The 5,446-nt window shown below is 35.3% G+C and overlaps 1 long non-coding RNA gene across 1 annotated transcript; it reads left to right on the forward strand.

Annotated features, from left to right (window-relative positions):
• Positions 1–205: 205 nt before the first annotated feature.
• On the forward strand, positions 206–2,928 carry LOC127864971 (uncharacterized). The gene is made up of 3 exons (XR_008042404.1): positions 206–264; positions 1,037–1,098; positions 2,779–2,928. It is a non-coding gene; the product is annotated as an uncharacterized LOC127864971 (long non-coding RNA).
• The last annotated feature ends 2,518 nt before the right edge of the window (positions 2,929–5,446 follow it).

Genomic DNA, 5,446 nt, shown 5'->3' on the forward strand with positions numbered 1-5,446 from the left:
CTCCGCAATTTTTCTTACAGGTTACAATACACTAAATACTTTTGGTGTTCAATGCTATACCCTCTAAAAACAAAATCTTCATTTATTTGAAGACACAATTCTCTGTACGGGCAGTTGCCATGACTTTATTTTTGAATATTTCTGTGTTCATGTGGTAGGGAAAACATTGTTGTATACTACAAATTCCTTGTTTTGCTTTTAGGTTGGAGACTACATAAGACTTTGACAGTTGGCGGGAAACCATCATCAACTGGAGAGATGCCGGTAAAAAGATGGCCATAAAACAGTGACCGCTGATTCGCATTGAGTTCTTTCTTACATATTGGATGACCTATGTTTTTTATTGTTTAAATCATTGCGGCTTGGAATGCTCTTTAAGAAAAGGTATGGTTATGGGGGTGTCTACGCGCAAAAGTTTGACTTTATTTTTTGTTAAAGTTATTGCTTTTACATTGAATTTGTGCAGGAAATCTTTTGGTATGTTGTGACCTAAACTAACTTATGATAAAAATGAAATATCATCTGCAAGTGCAAAATATGACTGGGAAAGCAGATTTTTGGTCATTTCTTAGCAAAAGGGAAGAAAATAAGTGCATTAAATGCACGAATTCAGATTATTTGACCTGGAATAGTTGTTTTTCAAGTTGACCCACCACCCTTATATAGTGGAATAAGGGCTAAATTGCTTTCCGACTTAAATTCAACCGCATGTTGGTTGACCGTGTCGCGTTAATGTGTTACATGAAGTTAGAATTCAACGCCAGGGACTCCGTGATCGAGTAACGCAACTAAAGCTTTTGCGAAAAGCATGAACATTCAAACAGAGCCCCATTTCACCGACATGGAATGGCAGGCATTTTTACAGTATGGACAGTGCAGCAGATGCTTAACTGAGCACGCCTTCATATTTAGTACAATCATGAATTTAGCAAGCTTTATCACTTCATATTATTCATAAAAGTACACTTAAAATACATAAATGCATGTTTTTGTTTCATTTTTTATCTTTTTCTATTGGGTATTTTGACTTTTTCAGGTAGAGGAATGTCTGCGACTAAGTCAAGGGCCACTGGATAAGGGTTGTTGATGGCAAAACAGGTAATAATATCATTTTGTTATCATGTACACAAGCAAATAAGCATATGTATGATGCTTTAGGTGTGAAAGACTGTCATAATCAGGTTTGTGGTCACTCACACCCTTGCCGTCATGTAATTCTCCTCGCAGTTTGTATTGATAGTTCCGCGTCCTGACATGTAAAGCTCGTGCTTTGTTGGCAGCTGAAGTTGGCACTTAACAGGTTTATCCTTGTTCCTGAGCATGTATGCAGTACAGCTGAGTTGATTTGCTACTTGTAACCCTACAATTAGCTTGTTTTTGGTATTGTTTTCTCACAATATGCTTATATTGATGGTTCCGGCTTAAAAGGGTGTCGCGCCTTACTTATACATAGGAGTGTTATAGCAAGTGTCCTCTTCATCATTTACCTTAGAGGGATCTTTTTGACAAAATTTGGCACTTTCAGCAACTTGTTTTGTTTTTTATTTGGTACATGCTTCTCTCATTCAGTGATTTAATGACAGAATTGTCCTTATTCGTTTTTCTTTGCATAGAAAGGTGACACGAATCATTGATATTTGTTGTGTTGAGAATTCTGCAGGAAGCTGTGTCCCCAAAAGAAGTACTAGAAACCCCTTTCAGGACACTGCCTTGATCTGAACTGCCTTTTTACCCCTGTTACTACATGGAACATCATTGCTAAGCTTATAATGCTTGCCTACATATGTGTATTTTGTTCAATTTAACTTTTCCTTCCAGCTTAAACCCCCCCCCCCACAAATGAGCATTGTATTCTTTCGCTTGGTTACAAACTCCCATTTTGACCAGATTGCCACCATAAAAATAGCCTGAAGTACTTATTTTGTATCCAAAATATGAAAATTTGTATTGTCTTGAACCTCTAAATGAGAGCTGGCAATGCATATTGACCATCTGCTGCAGTTAAAAGGCACCCATGACATTATATGCTAGAATATTTCATTGGCGGCTGGTAAATAAATGGGAACCGATCGACAAGGCGCTTTCAAGATTTTACACTTTTATTGGTGTGAAATAACAAGTTATTGGAAGCTTATTGATTTCTACACTTCAAAGTATCTTTGATCTCTCATTTGACTAATAAGTTTATTGTCTTGGATGAAATTGGATTGTTTTTGCTTTGAAATTGGCATTTTTGGGATGATTAAAGAAAAAACACACACAAAAGACATCATCAAAATTGCTTAGAGTGAAAATATCTAACAAATTCATTCTTTCCCCACCACACATTAGCCCCACTTGCATGTCTATTTGGTTTGTTTTGGTATTTTATTGCAGATATTGAACACAACAGCTTTAAATCTTAAAGGGGCAGTTAAGCTTTAACAGGCCTAATATCGCCTTCTTCGGACTGAAAACACCCGCGTGTGAAAATATGATACAGAATGGCCAAATGGACAGCTAATCCAGCCAAACTTAATATATTGGTGCAATATGGATGGGAAGATAATAATATGAAAGAAAAACACATTTCAGTCAAAATAAATTTCTCTTATAGGTTACAATACACTAAATACTTTTGGTGTTCAATGCTATACCCTCTAAAAACAAAATCTTCATTTATTTGAAGACACAATTCTCTGTACGGGCAGTTGCCATGACTTTATTTTTGAATATTTCTGTGTTCATGTGGTAGGGAAAACATTGTTGTATACTACAAATTCCCTGTTTTGCTTTTAGGTTGGAGACTACATAAGACTTTGACAGTTGGCGGGAAACCATCATCAACTGGAGAGATGCCGGTAAAAAGATGGCCATAAAACAGTGACCGCTGATTCGCATTGAGTTCTTTCTTACATATTGGATGACCTATGTTTTTTATTGTTTAAATCATTGTGGCTTGGAATGCTCTTTAAGAAAAGGTATGGTTATGGGGGTGTCTACGCGCAAAAGTTTGACTTTATTTTTTGTTAAAGTTATTGCTTTTACATTGAGTTTGTGCAGGAAATCTTTTGGTATGTTGTGACCTACACATTTTCAAAGAATGAAAGTGCTTTTTGCCCGACTTCCTGTTGAGCATATGTAAATTTCTATTTATAATTAACCAATGAAATTTTACATATCCATAAACCAGGGCCTAATAAATTCAGTAATGTAAAGATTTGACCTCTCCCAGAAATAAACAAAGGAAATTGAAAGTAGTTGTGAGGTCACTATCAACAAGAACAGAATTGTTTTACGAACGAAATTAGTTTTAGTTTCTAAGAACGTTTTTCACATAAAACGGTCTTAGAATAATTCACTAAAAACGGTGTAAACAATATTCTTGGAAGAAAATGTTAGAAATAAGTTTCTTAATAAAAAATTGTAAGAATTACCAAATACTATATTAGATATCTATTTCGTCTGCCCAAAATCAGGTAAGGCTTCAAAAAAGACAACCATTTCCCCATGTGATTTCGAAATGTGGTATAACAAAAGCCTATTTGCGTTGCAAATAGGCTAAAAACCACTTATGGATTGTGGACCAGACTGAATACATGTACAGCTGGTAACAGTTGCTGCCCCTGTAGAGTGGCAGGTGAAGATCCAGTTAGTTATTAGAAATGTGTTACATAGAATTGCAAATTGTTTTGCGTAATTCATACACTGAACAAGGGTCATGTAAGTGTCTATAAATGCCCCAAAGTAATGTTAGATTCAATCGTTTGGTACCGGTATTGATCTTCAAAGAAGTTGAACACATACATGTTTTTTGTTGGAGAACAACAAATTAACAATCATCAATAACTTTTAAATATTGAGGGTAATTTTATTTAAACTTTGCACTGCATTTCCTTAATATTATATGACTTTTTGTAATATTCCCTTCCAAAAAACTAACACAAAAATAACAAAGACCATAGCTCTTAATCACTGCTTATTCTTCTTGGCAATGCCCAGGGATTAGTTTGATTAAAATCAAATGTATGTGAATAGTGACCCTGCGTTTATCCGACCCTCGATGGTCCAGAAATCTCGAGATCCGGAAGAAAGTCAAGGGGAACGGATTTTTTATATAGTATGTATTTTGCCCCGTTAAGTCCGGAATCTCGCATTCCGGCTCCTGGCGTAGATATTGCGATACCGATCTGTGTATTAAGCTGTAATAATGTCTCGTTAATAGGGATGCTTCCCAACATTGGGGCTTATTCGCCCACCCGCCGTATAAACAAAAGCACAATCACCGAGGCATGAAGTATTGTTGTTTAAGGCTTAATCGCCAACCCATCGTTTTAACAAAAGCGTGATCACCAAGGCGTGAAATATTACCAGTATTGTTTTTAGGCATGATAGTTAATAGGCGTGACTCAACATGATTGAACTACGACTTTAAACTTAAATTCATGTCGACATAACACAATGCATCTGAAATGACACACTTGGTTAGATGTTTTATTTTCTGTAATGTCTTTAATGAGCTGAACACGCGACCAATAAAGATGCTGATTACAATCGGACCGCCATCACAAAACTCTTAATCACTTTAAATGACATGCTAGTTTAGAAAATTTAACAGTTTGCTTTCACAGTTTTCCATGTTTACCAAAATAAAAAGATAATGTTTTGCGTTGAAAAATTATTCCAACTTACTCTGTCATACTACGCATGTCATTCGATATTTTGCTGAAGCTACAAATCAAGAAACGTCATGTCAAGGCCTGCAAGCAAGCGTCGTCGGGTAGATTTAGTCCCTGCCAAGGAAATATCAATTGAATAATAAGCTATCAACACTTAACTGTGCGATTGTAACATTCACAAAGCTTTACGTCATGTGTGAACATGTACTAAAATTTGGTTATGAGTTTTTGTATTTACATTGTTTAACAACATTTGATTTTTTAAACTAAATAAATGTCTGCGTAACAAGAAAATACCATTTTTGATGCGAAATTATAAAGTATGTAAATGTTCATAAACATAAGGTTTATGTCATAAGGTAAATATTTCACTTTTGAAACACACTGGTTCGATAATCCTGAAGATTCGTTAATCCGGAATTTCTGCCGGAGCGGACGTGTCTGGATAAACGTGGGGTCACTGTAATACTATAAGAGTCGAATTGCTTTGCAAACAGAACTAAGGGCATGTCAAAGTTTAAATCTTATTAAACCTTCAATACTGTTGAGCTAAGATCTACATAATCAAATTACAGTCAATCTTGTATTAAGAGACCACTCAAGGGAGTAATCAAAAGTGGTCTCTTAATAAAACGGTCTTTGAATACAAAAGGCCATTCTGGAAGAATGCTTACCCTCAATTTTAATCTATATGAAGGATAATCTCTTTTATCCACAATGATTTTAACTTTTATAATAAAATGAATATAAACACAATACATAAAAAATATTTTACTTATGTGTTTTAT

This window comes from Dreissena polymorpha, chromosome 1 (genome assembly GCF_020536995.1).
Source record: "Dreissena polymorpha isolate Duluth1 chromosome 1, UMN_Dpol_1.0, whole genome shotgun sequence".
In the NCBI taxonomy this organism is placed as follows: domain Eukaryota; kingdom Metazoa; phylum Mollusca; class Bivalvia; order Myida; family Dreissenidae; genus Dreissena; species Dreissena polymorpha.